The sequence below is a fragment of the Eptesicus fuscus genome, chromosome 7 (genome assembly GCF_027574615.1).
Source record: "Eptesicus fuscus isolate TK198812 chromosome 7, DD_ASM_mEF_20220401, whole genome shotgun sequence".
NCBI lineage: Eukaryota > Metazoa > Chordata > Mammalia > Chiroptera > Vespertilionidae > Eptesicus > Eptesicus fuscus.
Window position 1 is genome coordinate 59856132 of NC_072479.1, and position 19326 is coordinate 59875457.

The 19326-nt window shown below is 44.0% G+C and overlaps 1 protein-coding gene across 2 annotated transcripts in view; it reads right to left on the reverse strand.

Annotated features, from left to right (window-relative positions):
- SPATS2 (spermatogenesis associated serine rich 2) overlaps positions 1-19326 on the reverse strand; it is a 98058-nt gene that overhangs the window by 77031 nt on the left and 1701 nt on the right. The gene's annotated exons all lie outside the window — the stretch shown is intronic.

Consider the following 19326-nt stretch of genomic DNA (forward strand, 5'->3'; position numbering starts at 1 on the left):
AGATTAATTTAAAAAAAAACTAGAGCTACATTAATATGGGACAAATCTCAAAAACCATCTGAACAAGTAAAGCAAATTGCCAAAAGATAAGCCAATATGATGCTACTTTTATGAAGAGTAAATTTTAAATACTGTTTTCCTTCTAATCTAAGAAGCCAGACACATCCTAATATATAAAAAGCCAGGGGCCATGATGACCGAAACAACCGGACGGACAACCGAACAGCAGGCTGCATGGGGTGACCAGGCTGGCAGAAGGGGCAGTGAGGGACAACCAAACAACTGAACAGCAGGCTGCGTGAGACGACCAGGCCGGCAGGGGGGACAGTGAGGGGTGACCAGGCCAGCGGGAATGGGGCAGTTAACCTTTTGCACTCGGATGTCGAGTATGACTCGACACGGTTAGCATCGAGATTAAAATTACTCTTTGAATGTATCAATAATTTGAAATATAAAAAAATCCAAATAAATAAGTTTGTATGAAAAGAAACTCCAGTTTTTTTATTCTACTGCCGCGCTTTGTAAAATCTGGGGTATTTAAAAAATTAAATCCCGAGTAGAATAAAGGAATCGAGAAAAAAGCAAGCGAGTGCAAAGGGTTAAGGGCGACCAGGCCGGTGGGGGGGGGGGGGGGGGGAATTAGGGGCAACCAGCCCAGCAGAGGGGGGCAGTTGGGGGCGACCAGGCCAGTAGGGGGGGAAATAGGGGGCAACCAGGCCAGCAGGGAGGGGGGCAGTTAAGGGTGACCAGGCTGGCAGGGTGAGGCAGTTGGGGGTGACCAGGCAGGCAGAGGGGAGGCAGTAGGGGTGACTAGGCCACCAGGGGGGGCAGTTAGGGGCAACCAGGCTGGCAGGGGGGGAGTTGGGGGCAACCAGGCCAGCAGGGGAGGGCAGTAAGGGGCGACCAGGCTGGTGCGGGGGGGAAGTGAGGGGCGATCAGGCTGGCAGGTAGGTGAGCGGTTAGGAGCCAGTGGTCCAGGATTGTGAGAGGGATGTCCGACTGCCGGTTTAGGCCCGATCCCTAAAATGGCAGTCGGACATCCCCCGAGGGGTCCCAGATTGGAGAGGGTACAGGCTGGCCTGAGGGGACCCACCCCCATGCACGAATTTCATGCACCGGGCCTCTAGTTACCTTATAAACCACTAAGGGAAAAAAAACTCTGTCAAAATATAATCAATTGTAAAACACATCACAAATTCAGAGATTAAATGGGGGTGGGGAGTTGGGGGAGAGGAGATAAAGAACCATGAAATACTCTATAGTTTGTGTATACTTATATACTAGTATACACTAGGGGCCCAATGCACAAATCCGTGCACCTTAAAGGAACTGTGGGCCATGAGGCTGCGGTGGGCATAGGGGCGAGTCTCAGCCCATCCTCCGAGCCCCTGGTCCCCTGTCTACCAGCAGCCCCGCTCCCGCCGCTGTTCCCACACGTTGATGGTGCCGGCCCTGCTCGAACCCACTGATGGCATGGAGCGACTGGGGCAGGCGCCAGCAGCAGGTGCGAGTGCCCAGCGGGAACAAAGAATTTTCAGTAACTACCAAAGGCTCACCCCGATGACAGCAACCAGTGCCCCACCTTGGTCTGGTGCCCCCACACACCTGCTCCACCATCCCACCACAGCTGATGCCCGCCATGTTCCGCGTCCCCTCCCCATGGTCAGCGCACATCATAGCAACCGGTTGTTAGGCCATTGGGTCTATTTGCATATTAGGGTTTTATATAGAGAGATAGCAAAAAATTGTAAAGCATTCAAGGAATTGTCACTGAGTATGTTATAGTGGCCACCTCTGGGAAGAAAGAAGGGCAACAGTAGGGGGTGTGCAGGAGTCAGCTAACTCACATTGATGTTTCTGACTCTCTATCCCTCTCCCTTCCTCTCTGTAAAAATCAATAAAATATATTTTTTTAAAAAGAGAGATAAAACTAAAATAGCAAACAATAAAAACAGACTGAGATAGAGCAAAGGAATGTGATTTAAAGCATTCTGAAGTTCCTATATTGTTCAGAGAAAATTTTATTTTTATTTATATACTAGAGGCCTGGTGCACAAAATTCATGCATGTGAGGGTGGTGTCCCTCAGCCCAGCCTGCACCCTCTTGTAATCTGGGATCCCGTAGGGGATGTCTGACTGCAAACTGGCAGTCGGACATCCCTCTCGCAATCCAGGACCGCTGGCTCCTAACCACTCGCCTGCCTGATCGCCCCTAACCATTCTGCCTGCCTGCCTGATCGCTCCTAACCCCTCTGCCTGCCTCCCTAATCGCCCCTAACTGCCTCTGCCTCGGCCCCCCACCACCACAGCTTCATCCGGAAGGATATCCAGAATGACATCTGGAAGGTTGTTAGGCTGTCTGGTCTAATTAGCATATTATGCTTTTATTATTATAGATTTTTATTGCTTTCAGAGAGGAAGGGAGAGATAGGAACATCAATGATGAGAGAGAATCATTCATTGATCAGCTGCCTCATGCATGCCCCACACTGGGGATAGAGCCTGCAACCTGGGCATGTGCCCTCACTGGGAATCAAACCGTGACCTCCTGGTTCACAGGTCAACGCTTCTTCAACCACTGAGCCACGCTGGTTAGGCAAGATATTAATTTTAGAGTTCAGCATGTATGTGTGATGAGAGAACTCTATGTATATAATAGAAAGCAAGTAAGAAGTATAGCCAAAAAAAGAAGTATAAACTAAAATGGCAGAAATAAGTCTAAAAGTATCAGTAATCACACACCATATATATATACATACATACAGATTAAATTTATCAAAAAACAGATTATCAATTTTTTTTTCAAATCCAACTATGTATAGACTACCAAGATACACATAAAGCAAAATGACCCATAAAGGTGGAAAACTAAAAGGAAAATTGAAGCCCTAGCCGGTTTGGCTCAGTGGATAGAGTGTTGGCCTGCAGACTGAAGGGTCCCGGGTTCAATTCCGGTCAAGGGCACATGCCTGGGTTGTGAGCTCGATCCCCAGTAGGGGGTGTGCAGGAGGCAGCCGATCAATGATTCTCTCTCATCATAGATGTTTCTATCTCTCTTTCCCTCTCCCTTCCTCTCTGAAATCAATAAAAATATATATTTTTTAATTATTTATTTAAAAAAAGGAAAATTGAAAAATAGGTTGTACATTATTAATCTAAACAAAATTCAATATTAATATCAGACACAGTAAGATTTAAAACAAAAATCATTTATAAAAAATTTTAATGTTTTTTATTGATTTCAGAAAGAGGAAGGTAGAGAAAGAAAGATACAAACATCAATGATGAGAGAGAATCATCCATCGGCTGCTTCCTATATGCCCCCTACTGGGGATCAAGCCCGTAACTGGGCATGTGCCCTAACTGGGAATCAAACCTGGTTCATGGGTTGACGCTCAACCACTGAACCACATTGGCCGAGCTAAAGCAAAAATCATTAATATGTGGTCATCAAAAGAGAGAGCCCACAGGATTCATCAAAAGTGCACCCCTTAATCTAAAGTAAGACATCCCTCCCCACCATGGACATATACTGTATTTAAGAAGTGGGACCAAGTATTTAAAACAAGAATGTCCTTCCTGAGGTCCTGCCATTTGCAACAATAAGGATGAACCTGGAGGACATCATGTTAAGTGGGAAGACAAATACTGCAAGATCTCACTGATATTTGGACTCTAAAAAAGTCAAATACATAGAAGCAGAGAGTGGAATGGTGGTTACCCGAGGCAGGGAAATGGGCAAAGGGTACAAAGTTATAGTACTAGTAATCATTTCACCATGTGTATATTCATATCAAAACACCATGTTGAAAAAAACAAACAAACAAAAAAAACACCATGTTGTACAATTTAAATATATATAATTTTTATTTTTAAAACTAATTAAAAATAAAAATGCCCTTTCCCAGGATCCAGACTCCTTGCCCTTCCTTTCTTCCCAACACTCATACCCTCACCTCCATTATCTGCCTGCTATCAGGCCTAATCTTTTCATGTTCTTGATCTGTGATTATGCTGTCCATCAAAAGAATCCCCAGATGATTCTAATCTAATCTCATCTCCTATATCCTAATCCCCACACAGTTCTACACATCCTCTGCTCTGTCCCCATCTGCCTTACACATCTCTCTAAATTTTTAAGCCATTCCACTGTGCCCTACATTTTCAACCTCCACTCTGAAGATTCCCTTCAACTTCTTGTTCTAATTGAAACCTGGTTCTCCTTTCAGGCCAAACACCCCTCACAGCCTTCAAGTGGTGAAAATTATCTTTCTCCACCCCTCCTACCACTGGAACTGGGAGTGAGGAAAGTGTCCTCCTTGTTCCTCAATGATGTTTCCAAATCAGTCTCCTTCCCTCTTCCCTAAAAAACCTCTACTTGAGCCTTGGCCAGTTTGGTTCAGTGGATAGAGCGTCGGCCTGGGGACTCAAAGGTCCCAGGTTCGATTCCGGTCAAGGGCATGTAACTTGGTTGCGGGCACATACCCAGTAGGGAGTGTGCAGGAGGCAGCTGATCGATGTTTCTCATCGATGTTTCTAACTCTCTATCCCTCTCCCTTCCTCTCTGTAAAAAATCAATAAAATATATTTTTAAAAATAAATAAACAAACACCTCTACTTGAATATCATGTGAAAACTTTATTACCCATTATCTGGCTGTGATGGCTAATTTTATGTGTCAACCTGACTAGACGACAGGTGCCCATATATTTGACCAAACACAGAGGGTGTTTTCATCTGAGATTAGCATCTGAATAGGCAGACTGAATAAAGCAGATGGCCCTCCCCAATGTAAGTGGGTATCAACCAATCCAGTGAGAAACAGAACAAGAAGGCAGAGGAAGAGAGCATCCTTCTCTCTCTCTCTCTCTCTCTCTCTCTCTCTCTCTCTCTCTGGCTGACTGTGGAGCTGAGTTATCAGTCTGCCCTTGCACTGGAACTTAGGTCCTGGTTCTCAGGCCTTCAGACTTGTACTGGAATTTATACCACCAACCTTCGTGGGTCTGTGACTTGCAGATGGCTGATCATGGGACTTCTCAGCCCCCATAATGGCATGAACCAATCCTTAAAATAAATTTCATTCAAGACAAATACATAGAGAAATAATAGACACGGACATAGATGAAAGAGAGATCTAATTGGTTCTTTTTCTCTGGAGAGCCCCAACACTGTGACTCTCTACAACACCGCTCTTAAGTCCAAATGATTTCAAATTGATGATGTTTCTAACACCGCATCTCTCTGAATTCCTCTTTCTCTAAATTCCTTGCCTCTGATTATCTCACCCTTTACCCATGCATCCAATAATAATGCCTCCACGATCTAATTTTTGTATTCTGCTGCCTGACCACAACTTACTATTTTTATAGCTGTCTCTTACATATCCAAATTCCAACATCTTTTTATCCCAGCAGGCCCATCAATGCATTGATTCAACCATTTTTTTCACCATCTCTTAGTCACTTAATGTTCTCTCTCCTCTCCTTACCTAGTTTAAATTCCACAGCATACATATTCGCTCCCTTGCACATATCCTCTATTCCTCGACCCTCTTGTGTTTTGTTCTACTATCTTGGTAAAACCTCTCTATGGTTAAATCTACTCCAAACATACCACTGCAGCTGAATGTGGCTGGAGGAAAAAAACCATACTGACTCATCTCACTTTAAATTCATGACCACAAACCTCAAGGGGTTCTTAAAGCCACCTGACAATCATACAATATTTCCCTGCTTCAGACATTCTCCCACTCTCCTGAACAATTTCATACCTTCTCCTTTCTCCACAAACCTCCATTACCTCCTGCTCCCACCCTCACTTTCAGCTGAGTACTTTGATTCCTAATTCACTGAGAATAAAAAGAATCAGAAGAAAACTTACAAACTGCTTCTGCCCTGGCCAAGTAGCTTAGTTGGACGAAGCATCGTCCTAGCATGATAGGTTGCAGATTCATCCAGTACACTAAAAGATTATGAGCTGATTCCTGATCAGGGCAAATACCTAGGTTTAGGATTTGATCCCTGGTCAGGGTGCATACGGGAGGCAACCGATCGATGTTTTTCTCTCACATCAATGTTTTTCCCTCTCTCCCTTTCTCTCTAAAAATCAATAAAAACACATCCTTGGGTGGGAATTAAAAAAAAAAGTTCAGGTGTGCTCTCCCTCCAGGGAGCATGCCTGGGCCATTCCCTATTCCCTCTCCTTCCCCCACAGCCACTTATCCCCTAACCTCTGAGGGAGCCCATGAGGCTTGCAACCAGGGAGCAATGGGCGGCAGCAGCAGTTCAACCCCATCAGTCCCAGCTGGCTCTCCCTCCAGGGAGCTCACCCCTGCCATTCCTTTCTCCTTCTCATTCCCCGACAGGCATGTACCCCCTAACCTCTAAAGCAGTGGTCGCCAACCTTTTGAACTTCACAGACCACCAGTGGTCCGCAGACCACCAGTTGGCGACCGCTGCTCTAAGGGACCCCATGAGACTTGCAACCAGGAGCGCGATAGGCAGCAGCAGCTTGTCCAGGGCTAACCCCCTGAACCTGTTTCCAAGGCCCCCTTTTCTCTAACTTCCCAGAGCCAAATCAGCCCAACCTAGGCTCTCCTGTTACTTCTTTATGCTCTTCCTTGTTTCATTGTCTTAAGTATATTTTTGCTGTGGTCAATAAATTCTTGCTTTCTTTTCTAAAAAAAAAAAAAAAAGTTTATCTGCCAACAACTTTAGTAATATACTTGGGGTTATTTCACAATGGAAATGATTAGCCAGTAGAGAGTGAAAGCATGATGTGTTCTCAGCTTTACTGCCTAATAAAAAAATGTAATCATGTAGCCCAGGTGGTGTGGCTCAGTGGTTGAGCATCGACCCATGAACCGGGAGGTCGTGGTTCAATTCCTGTCAGGGCACATGCCTGGGTTGCTGACTCAATCCCCAGTGTAGGGTGGGTAGGAGGCAGCCGATCAATGAGTCTTTCTCATTATTGATGTTTCTATCGCTCTCTCCCTCTCCCTTCCTCTCTGAAATCAATAAAAATATATATATATTAAAAATGTAATCATGTCAAAACTGAATAGAATTCTACTTAATCTTACTTAAATGTTAAGATGTCAAGTAACAAGTAATCAGGATGAAGGTACCAAATATCCCTCCTTTTCCAGGAGCATTTCCTATGTTATTAAGTTAGATACCCAAGCACAAATTTAGTCCTCATTGTTGCATTCCTTTGCTCCCAAATTACACAGCATCACATATTAATACCTTATAGTCTAACTTATAGAATCATCATAACATTACAGGACAGGCAGACCAATGACAAATGTCAAATATGAACTTATAAAAGACTGACATAAGGGAACTCATACAACTTAACAAAAGGAAGATTAAACAACCCAATCAAAAAATGGGCAATGGACCTAAATACTTTTCGAAAGAAGACAGAAGGAAGGCCAAGAGACATATGAAAACATGCTCAAAGTCACTAATCATCTGAGAGATGCAAATCAAAACGACAATGCGGTACCATCTCACACCTGTCAGAATGGCTATCATCAAATCAACAAACGACAAGTGCTGGCGAGGATGGAGAAAAAGGAACCCTTTTTCTCCATCCTGTGGGAATGCAGACTGGTGCAGCCACTGTGGAAGACAGTATGGAGTTTCCTCAAAAAGTTAAAAATGGAACTCCCATTTGACCCAGTGATTCCACTTCTAGGAATATATCCCAAGAAACTAGAAACACCAATTAGAAAGGATATATGCACCCCTATGTTCATAGCAGCACAATTCACCATAGCTAAGATTTGGAAACAGCCTAAGTGCCCATCAGCAGATGAGTGGATTAAAAAACTGTGGTACATCTACACAATGGAATACTATGCTACAGTAAAAAAGGAGTTCTTACAATTTGCAACAGCATGGATGGAACTGGAGAGTATTATGCTAAGTGAAATAAGCCAGTCAGAGGAAAATAAATATCACATGATCTCACTCATTTATGGAATATAATGAACAACATAAACTGATGAACAAAAACAGATCCAGAGACAGAGAAACATAGATCAGACCGTCAAACCTTAGAGGGAAGGTAGGGGAGGGTGGGGTAAGAGGGAGAGATCAACCAAAGGACTTGTATGCATGCATATAGGTCTAACCAATGGACACAGACAACAGGGGGGTGAGGGCATGAGTGGGGGGGAGTAGGGGAGTAATGGGGGGATAAGGACACATATGTAATAACTTAATCATTAAAGAAATTTAAAAAAAAGATTAACATAAAATATGTACAAGCTTTGAGTAGAGATGAAAAAGATTACCCAACTAAGCCTTATCTAAAGCAATGTCCATGTAACAAGGAATTAGATAAACCATCTCAAGAAATCTCCTGGGTACTGACTAGTACGATGTTAACAAAACATCAAGTTTGTATCTAAACTAAATGGCTGATTTAGTCTAGGTTGGTTCTATACCACCTACCATTCAGGTACAATACTTTAGCTTCCTGTCATTCTATCTTAATTATAGACAAGTTTCACCATTTTCATCAAATGTAAGGGAGCTTCTTATGATGAGATCCTTGTATTGAGAGCTTGTGCAGGATATGGAGTTAGGTAAGCTATGAAGGCAATTTACTATCTATATAAAAGCCTAAGCAACCAAATGACCAGATGTTATGATGCGCACTGACCACCAGGGGGAAGACACTCAAAATGCAGGAGCTGCCCCCTGGTGGTCAGTGAGCTTCCACAGCAGGAGCGCCACTCAGCTGACCAACGGGCGCCAGACACAGGGCTCACGGCTGGTGAGGCCGCTGCAGCGGCGCAAGCCTCTCCCGATCAGGACTGACTGGGCGCGAGCCCGCAGCAGGCACAGCGGGGCCGGGATTAACAGGAGTGGCAGGCAGAAGTGGCAGGCAGCATTGGATTGCCGTTTTCTGCCTGATCCCACGCCGATGGACCCCACCGGTGCACAAATCCGAGCACCGGGCCTCTAGTAAAGATATAAGATAGCCAAACAAAGTAAGCTGAAGAGTCACTTCCATCACACACTAATGCATACTTTAAGTCAGTGTAACAGAAGATAACCAGGAAGAACCAGCAGTGAGCTGACCACACTGGTATGCTGTAATGAGAGACCAAGTGGATAATTTAAAGAAAAGTACTAAGAAACCAAGATGGCGGCATAGGTAAACACCTAAACTGCTGCCTCGCACAACAATTTCAAAACTACAACTAAAAGACAAACGGACATCATCCAGAACCACAGGAAGGCTGGCTGAGTGGAAATTCTACAACTAGAAGGAAAGAGAAAAACACATTGAGGCCCTAACCGGTTTGGCTCAGTGGATAGAGTGTCGGCCTGCGAACTGAATTTTCCTGGGTTCGATTCTGGACAAGGGTATGTGCGTTGGTTGCGGGCACATCCCCGGTTCAGATGTGTGCAGGGGGCAGCTGATTGATGTTTCTCTCTCATCGATGTTTCTAACTCTCTATCCCTCTCCCTTCTTCTCTGTAAAAAATCAATAAAATATATTAAAAAAAAAAAAAAAAGCACACTGAGACTCAGAGGAACTGCAGGAGGCAGAGGTACTGAGACTTGCGCGTGCGCGTGCGCGTGCGGAGAGGACTGGCAACTGAGTGCACAGCTGGCTTTCTCAAGTGGGAGGGAGACAAAAGCTCTCGACTGTGCTGAACTCCTGTTCCGGGCAAGACTCTGGGGACCCAGACTCATACGGGGTGAAACTGGACTGTCAGGAAAGAGAAAAGCACACTGAGACTCAGAGGAACTGCGGAAGGCAGAGGTACCGAGGCGCGCACGCAGAGAGGGCGGGCAACTGAGTACGCGGCTGGCTTTCTCAACCGGGAGGGAGACAAAAGCTCCCGACTGCGCTGAACTCCAGTTCTGGGCAAGACTCTGGGGACCCAGACTCATTTGGAGAGAAACTGGACTGTCTGGCAGAGGGCGGAACTCGAGGGCAGCTTTCTCTCAGAGGTGCTTGCAGCGATTACCACGGACACTGAGACACAGGGGCCTATTAGGGCAGGGCTGACAGGAAACCAGGCTGTCTGCTCCACCCTGAGACTCCACCCCATCCAAGCTGAGCACGAGGCTTTTGCAAGTCTTGTCTCATAAGTGTCTCTCCAGCACAGAAATTCTCCCAGCGTAGACACAGCTGATCTTCACAGCCAATTGGCCTGGAGGTCAATTCCTCCCAGTGATACCAACAACAATCAAGGCTTAACTACAACAAGAATGTGCACACAGCCCACAAAGGGGTGCACCAAGAGTGTCCACCTCAGGTAACTGGGGAGGCTGAGGCACTGGCCCTATAGGACACCTAGCACACAAAGCCACTCTATCAACTCAGGGAAGCAGCCAAAATGCAGAGACAAAGAAACAGATCACAAATGAAAGAAATGGAGGAAAGCAAATGACTGGATATAGAGTTCAAAACCACAGTTATAAGGTTTTTCAAGAATTTTCTAGAAAAGGCCGATAAATTTAGCGAGACCCTCGAGGATATGAAAAAGGACCAACTAGAAATTAAGCATACACTGACTGAAATAAAAAATATTATACAGAGATCTAACTGCAGACTAGAGGATCACAAGAATCAAGTCAAAGATTGGAAATACAAAGAAGCAAAAAACACTCAACCAGAAAAGCAAAAAGAAAAAAGAATCCAAAAATATGAAGATAGTGTAAGGAGCCTCTGGGACAACTTCAAGTGTACCAACATCCGAATTATGGGGGTGCCAGAAGAAGAGAGAGAGCAAGATACTAAAAACCCATTTGAAGAAATAATGACAGAAAACTTCCCCCACCTGGTGAAAGAAATAGATTTACAAGTCCAGGAAGCACAGAGAACCCCAAACAAAAGGAATCCAAAGAGGACCACACCAAGACACATCATAATTAAAATGCCAAGAGCAAAAGACAAAGAGAGGATATTAAAAGCAGCAAGAGAAAAACAGTTAGTTAGTTACCTACAAGGGAGTACCCACATGACTGTCAACTGATTTCTCAACAGAAACTATGCAGGCCAGACGGGAGTGGCAAGAAATATTCAAAGTGATGAATAGCAAGAACCAACAACCAAGATTACTCTACCCAGCAAAGCTATCATTCAGAATTGAAGGGCAGATAAAGAGCTTCACAGATAAGAAAAGGCTAAAGGAGTTCATCACCACCAAACCAGTATTATATGAAATGCTGAAAGGTATTCTTTAAGAAAAGGAAGAAGAAAAAGGTAAAGATAAAAATTATGAACAACAAATACATATCTATCAACAAGTGAATCTAAAAATCAAGTGAATAAAAAAATCTGATGAACAGAATAAACTGGTGAATATAATAGAATCAGGGGCATAGAAAGGGAGTGGACTGACAATTCTCAGGGTGAAAGGGGTGTGGGGTTTGCGGGAAGAGACTGGACAAAAATTGTACACCTATGGATGAGGACAGTGGGATGGGGGGGTAAGGGCAGAGGGTGGGGTGGGAACCTGATGGAGGGGAGCTATGGGGGGGAAAAAGAGGAACAATTGTAATAATCTGAACAATAAAGATTTATTAAATTAAAAAAGAAGAAAAAGAAAAGTACTGCTCTACTACTGGTGTTAGCCTTGAAACAACAGCAAATCATTTACTACTGGACACATCATATGTACCCAAGAAAGGAAGGACTGCCAGTTTTTCAAAATGGTCTTTTCAGTCCAATGCAGGTCAATAGGAACTAACATCATTAGCAGCATCTTCAAATACAAAAGACATCTTCATGTATCCACAACTAGAGGCCCAGTGCACGGATTCGTGCACTGGTGGGGTCCCTCGGCCTGGCCTGTGGGGATCAGTGGACCTCCATGCCGCCACGGCCCAGCCTTACCCACCAGCTCGTTGGGCTTCAGCCCGCTGTCTGCATCAATCCCACACAGCACAAAGTCGTGCGTGAAGGGGCAGGCGGCCGGGGAGGAGCCAAGCCCGGGCTGGGTGCTGTGCCACTCCCGCTCATCCCGGCCCCACTGTGCCTGCCGCAGCTGCCACTTGATGCATGCAGGGGGATTGTCCACAGGAGAGGCTCACACTGCCAGCTGTGCTCGCCAGCCATGAGCCCTGCGTCTTGTGCCTGTCAGCTGAGCTGCACTCCACTGTGGGAGCCCACTGACCACCAGGGGGCAGCTCCTGTGTTGAATGTCTGCCCCCTGGTGGTCAGTGTGCATCATAGCTACCTGCTGGTCGTCTGGTCACTTGGGCTTTTATATATATATAGAAATATATAGATGATTCATCTACAGTTACATAATGGCCTCATCACATACTTCTTTCTTTTCCTCAGTCCCAAAACCCTTTTGCCAATCCTGGAAAACACACATACACATCCTCCACAACTAGGAATCATGTAATTTTGCTAATTAAGTAATGTAAAAATCCGCCCCACTAGCAATCCAAGGTTATTATTTAGGTTTTGAACTAGTAAGAATTCCTAGCTAACCCCTAACCACAAATTAGTCATTGAACAATGACTGAAGAAATTGCCTTTAAGCTAATGGCTACATCAGGGGTCCTCAAACTTTTTAAACAGGGGGCCAGTTCACTGTCCCTCAGACCGTTGGAGGGCCGGACTATAGTTTAAAAAAAACTATGAACAAATTCCTATGCACACTGCACATATCTTATTTTGAAGTAAAAAAACAAAACGGGAGAAAAAATGACAAATTAGGGGAGGAACCAAGATGGCGGCAAAGTTAAACAACTAATCTGCTGCCTCGCACAACAATTTCAAAAATACAACTAAAAGACAAAATGTCTACCACCCAGAACCACGGGAAAGCTGGCTGAGTGGTAGATTTACAACTAAGGAGAGAAAGGAGCACAAACGCTGAAAAGCTGAGTGAGGTACGGAAGCGCGAATCAGGCTGGAGGCGGGTGACTGGGCACGCGGCTTTTCTTCAACCCGCAGGGAGACAAGCTCCCTATCACTCTGAAATCCAGTTTTTGGGGACACGCGGGGGACCCAGACACCTACGGGGAGAAGCTGGACTTTCGGCCATCGGGTCAGAAAGTGAGAGTGACTTTTTTGCAGAGGTGCGCCCAGCAATCATTGTTTACTGTGCTGGAGCGTGGGACGAGGGGACTTGGAAACGTGGAAAGGCAGAGACGGCTGACGGCAGCCATCGCCGTTTGCCACGCCCTAGCCTAGTGACGCCCTGAGACCCCGCCCCACCCTGAGACCCCGCCCCACACATTCTACAAACCCGCCCAGGCTCCACACAGCGGCTTTTACATATAAATGGCCTGTTCTGTGGCAGCTTAACCAAATAAACTACAGCTCCAGTCAGACTGCTCCAAAACCGCCCAAGCAGAGGAGAAAACTAGTCCTTGCTGTAGCTCCTGCTGGGGGACACACAGTACACAAGGGTACACCAAGAGTGTCCACCTCAGGTAACTGGGAGGCTGACCTGTTGAACCAATAGGACACCTAGTACACAAAGCTACCCTACCAACTCAGGGAAGCAGTGAAAATGAGGAGGCAAGGAAACAGATCACAAACCAAAGAAATGGAGAACAAGCGACTGGACATAGAGTTCAAAACCACGGTTATAAGGTTTTTCAATAATTTCATGGAAAAGGCAGATAAATTTAATGAGACCCTTGAGGATATGAAAAAGGACCAACTAGAAATTAACCCTTTGCACTCGCTTGCTTTTTTCTCGAGCTGCTACCGATGCTAACCGTGTCGAGTCACACTCGACATCCGAGTGCAAAAGGTTAAACATACACTGACTGAAATAAAAAATATTATACAGAGACCCAACAGCAGACTAGAGGATCGCAAGAATCAACTCAAAGATTTGGAATACAAAGAGGCCAAGGACACTCCTCCAGAGAAACAAGATGAGAAGAGAATTCAGAAAGTTGAAGATAGTGTAAGAAGCCTCTGGGACAACTTCAAGCGAACCAACATCAGAATTATGAGGGTACCAGAAGAAGAGAGAGAGCAAGATGCTGAAAACCTATTTGAAGAAATAATGACAGAAAACTTCCCCCACCTGATGAAAGAAATAGACTTACAAGTCCAGGAAGCACACAGAACCCCAAACAAAAGGAATCCAAAGAGGACCACACCAAGACACATCATAATTAAAATGCCAAGGGCAAAAGACAAAGAGAGAATCTTACAAGCAGCAAGAGAAAAACAGTTAGTTACCTACAAGGGAGCACCATACGATTATCAGCTAATTTCTCAACAGAAACTATGCAGGCCAGACGGGAGTGGCAAGAAATATTCAAAGTGATGAATAGCAGGAACCTACTACTACAAAGTGATGAATAGCAGGAACCAAGACTACTCTACCCAGCAAAGTTATCATTCAGAATTGAAGGGCAGATAAAGAGCTTCACAGATAAGAAAAGGCTAAAGGAGTTCATCACCACCAAACCAGTATTATATGAAATGCTGAAAGGTATTCTTTAAAAAGAGGAAAAAGAAGAAGAAAGATAAAATTATGAACAACAAATACATATCTATCAACAAGTGAATCTAAAAGTCAAGAGAATTAAAAATCTGAGGAACAGAATAAACTGGTGAACATAATAGAATCAGAGGCATAGAATGGGAGTGGATTGATAATTCTCAGGGGGAAAGGGGTGTCTGTGTGGGGAGTACGGGAAGAGACTGGACAAAAATCATACACCTATGGATAAGGACAGCGGGGCGGGGGGGCGGGGGAGGTAAGGGCAGAAGGGGAGTGGGAACCGGGTGGTGGGGAGATATGGGGGGGAAAGAGGAGAAACAATTGTAATCTGAACAATAAAGATTTATTTTTTTAAAAAAACACACAAAAAACAGCAAAAACACCCGCATGTGGCCCGCGGGCCGTAGTTTGAGGACACCTGGGCTATGTCCTCAGATACTGCAGAATGTTTTAAGGGCCTGGGGCTGCTACAGAATCTGTGTTGGAGATTATGTATATTCCAAGAACCCACCCTTATACAGGCCGCCATGGTAGATTTTAACAAGAATACTAAATGCTGGCCTCTGACCAATGCTTAATATCCAATAATCTAAAGAAAAGGTGTTTACAAACTTTAAATCTTTAGAAATATTTCAGAATCAACACACCACCTCCAAGGTAATATGGGCTCACTAAGTCTCCTATGAGGTTCCCAAAATATGGCAAATGAGCCTGAAGCTCCTTCATAATCCATTAATCTCAAGAAGCAAGATGCAGGGATAACTAACCTCCTTGTGACATTTAGAAAAAATGAAATGAGCCCTAACCGGTTTGGCTTAGTGGACAGAGTGTCAGCCTTTGGACTGAGGGGTCACAGGTTCGATTCCGGTCAAGGGCATGAACCTTGGTTGCGGGCACATCCCCAGTAGGGGGTGTGCAGGAGGCAGCTGATTGTTGTTTCTCATCAATGTTTCTAACTCTCTCTCCCTCTCCCTTCCTCTCTGTAAAAAATCAATAAAAATATATTTTTAAAAAAAAGAAAAAATGAAATGAGAGGTAGACCCATCAGAAGAGACAATTCACTGTCAGTCTGCAGCTATTTCAACCTATTGTATTTCATACTGTGTGTCAACTTTCTCAAATATGGAGGGAAAGAAAATTGAGTTAAACAAATAACTTCAGTCAATTTTACTTCCAGTATTACAGCTATATTTAAAGCCTGAAGTATTTAAAGCCTACAGCAGACACTAAAACCTTATTCAATGAATGAAGAAAGTATACCAAAGATAAGAAGTAATCAGTAGCTCATACATATAAAACATTTTAAAATGAAAAAAGTACCTTGAATTTCAATCAAAGGCAGCAAAATAAACTGAAAAAGCTCTACACTACTGACACATTTTTCACATACATACAGATAATGTTCTTAAGATGATTATCCACATTTTTAGGTATGACTGAAAAGATCTGCACATAACAAATGGCTCCTTCCACACTGGGTACATTTCACACTTTAGAACAGAAACTCCCATTTTACTCATCAGCTGAAATGTTTAAAATTTTTTAAGAGTAATTTTATTGCTAAGTTGAAACATGTTTTCATGTGCTTGCCAGATGTCATGATACATAAATATAAGTAGGCAGAAGCTAAAGAAAGCAATCAAAACTAGGTAAATCATTTCCTTTGAATCATTTCCAGTATAAGTGTCCTGAAAACAGCACAGAAAAAGTCAGTAGAGAAACATCATCCAGCAAACATAAAGCCAATTGCTACCTTCAGATGAACACATAATAAAATCACCATTTACAAGTAACCACGCTTCCTCAAAAAATTAAACACTGATTACTATATAACCCAGAAATCCCACTTCTAGGTATATACCCACAAGAATTGAAAACAAGGACTCAGATATTTGTACACCAATATTCACAGCAGAATTATTCACAATAGCCAAAGGTGGAAACAACCCAAGTGTTTATGATGAATGGATCAATAAAATGTGGTATGCACATTCAGTGGAATACTGTACAGTCCTAAAAAGAAACGAAATTCTGACACAGGCTAAAACACTGGTGAACCTTGAGGACACTGTGCTAAATAAGCCAGACACAAATGGACAAATACTATGATTTCAAGTATACAAGATGTGCAGAGTAGTTATATTAACAGAGACAGAAAGTAGAATGATGGTTGCCAAGGACTCAAGAGAAGAATTAGGGAGTTACTGTTTAATAGGTACAGAGTTTCAGTTTAAGAAGATAAAAATGTCTAGAGGTTGATGGTGGTGATGATTACACAGCAATGTGGATGTACTTAATGACACTGAACTATACACTTAAAATGGTTTAAAAAGTAACTTTTGTTATGTATATTTTACCACAATTTTTTTTTTAAGTAACCAAGCAAGAACATGATTAAACTATTGTGGCAAAAATATATCAGAAGCGGCCCTGGCCGGCTTGGCTCAGTGGATAGAGCGTCAGCCTGCCGACTCAAGGGTCCCAGGTTCGGTTCCGGCCAAGGGCACATGCCTGGGTTGCGGGCTCAATCCCCAGTGGGGGTCGTGCAGGAGGCAGCCGATCAATGATTCTCTCTCATCATTGATGTTTCTATCTCTCTCTCCTTCTCCCTTCCTCTCTGAAATCAATAAAGAAATATATTTAAAAATATATCAGAAGCGGTAAAAGTCTGTAACAGGCATGCTTCACTGTCATCCTGCAGAGCCTAGATGATTTACCTGAAAGTCAAGATCCCAAAATAGAGACGGACATACCATTTTCATGTTGCTACAGGTATATATTTATACTATGGGCCCATTGCACAAATTCATGCATCTTGAAAGGAACTGTGAGCCGTGAAGCTGCAGTGGGCACAGGGGCAGGTCTCGGCCCGTCCTCCGCATCCCTATCTGCCCCTCTCCCCTGCCCCCAGTCCTGTCTGCCAGCAGCCACGCTCCTGCCACTGCTGCTCCCATGCACTGATGGTGCCGACTCCACTCGGATGATGGCACGGAGGAGCGATTGGGGCTGGCACCAGCAGTGGGTGCAAGTGGCGGCTGCTGCCCCGATCGCCCCTCAGGAGCAGGGGGAGGTGGAGAAGCCCTCAGGGGCAATTGGGGCCAGCATCAGGTGTGAGCAGGGCCAGTGCTAGCAGCAAGTGCGAGCGCCACATGGGACCATGGCGCACTGGAGCAAAGAATTTTCAGTAACCACCAGAGGCTCACCCCAATCATAGTGACAGGGGCTCCATGTTGGTCTGGCGCCCCCGCTCACCTGCTCCACCATCCCGCCCCGGCTGATGCCTGCCATGTTCTGATCAGCCATGTTCTGCGCTCTGCTGCTGCTGCCGACACCCGCCATGTTCCAAGTGCACCCCCTGGTGGTCGGCGCACGTCATAGTGACCAGTTGTTCAGTTGTTCCGCCATTCAGTCTATTTGCATATTAGGGTTTTATAGATAGATAGATAGATACCGAGCAAATGAAGAAACCTAATTATATTCTACAAGAAGTCATCTGTTAAATAAATGAATGGGCTCCCCTTCCCAATAATTAAATCCGAAAAATAAAAAATAAATAGCTTTTCCTTCCAATCTCCAGTGGAAGCAGCAAGATTGAAATAATCAGTTCTACTTCTTCTATCAAAGAAGCACAGTGGATCTTAAAGAGTAACTGTTAAGTTCCCAATTTTAACATGGTGGCTCTACAGTGAGAAACTGCAAGCAGCAATTTAAAATAATAATAATAACAACAATAAATAGTACATACAAACATCCTTCACTGCTATTATTAACTGACTCTGCATAAGTTACTTAACCTTTCTGAGCCTCATCTGAAAAATTGGGATAATGCTTATAGCTATCTTTTAAGGACTAATTGAAGATCTTATAATATATATAAAACACACTGAGTTCAATGCCTAGACTACAGAAATGCTCAACAATTCCCTCTCCTGCCATTCACTAGTATCTGTAGCCCTTTGCTACTCCTGGATCAGCCTCCAGGGGCTATGCTGATGTTTTGGCCAGTAACCTATGGCTCTTCCCTCAGGCCCCAGCTGTTTCTCAGTTCTAGTTGTTTCACTAGGGGTTTCTAAGAGGATTCTATCTATATTTAGAGATAATGCTAGTACCAACTGTGGACTCAACAGGTGCTTTGAGGGCACTTGAGTACTCAGCAGTTTTCCATTGTTTTCCCGTGTGAACTAGTTTTGATTCCACAATTGGTTGTCTTGACTTCTACAAAGAAGAGTGGCATTTATGCACAGCACACCGGTAGTACACCAAACAAGAAAATGAAGTGTGCTCACAGGACAAACCCTTAGTAAGATGTGTTAGCCCTATTATCAGGACCCCAGATTTGGTAAATCACAGGAGGAGTCAACACTCAATTAACTCTAGAGATGTAGCCCACTAACCCAATCTTCATCTAAATAACTAATATTATATCAGATTCAAGTTGCAACCAATTCATGCTGCTTGTATTACAACCAAAACTAGAGGAGGGAGAGGGCAGGAAGAACCACCAGACAGTGAATATTTACTTATTTATTTTAATATATTTTTATTGATTTCAGAGAGGAAGGGAGAGGAAGAGAGAGATAGAAACATCAATGATGAGAGAGAATCATTGATCAGCTGCCTCCTGCATGCTCCCCACTGGGGTTTAAGCCCGGAACCCAGACATGTGCCCTTGCCCAGAATCGAACCTGGGACCCTTCAGTCCGCAGGCCAAGGCTCTATCCACTGAGCCAAACCAGCTAGGGCCAGACAGTGAAGATTTAAAGAAGACATCCAAAAGAGCTGGGTCTGAATTCAGCTTTATTTACTAGCTCTGTGACCTCAGTAAATTATTGCACCTCTTAATTTATAAAATAGGAAATAATTGTCAG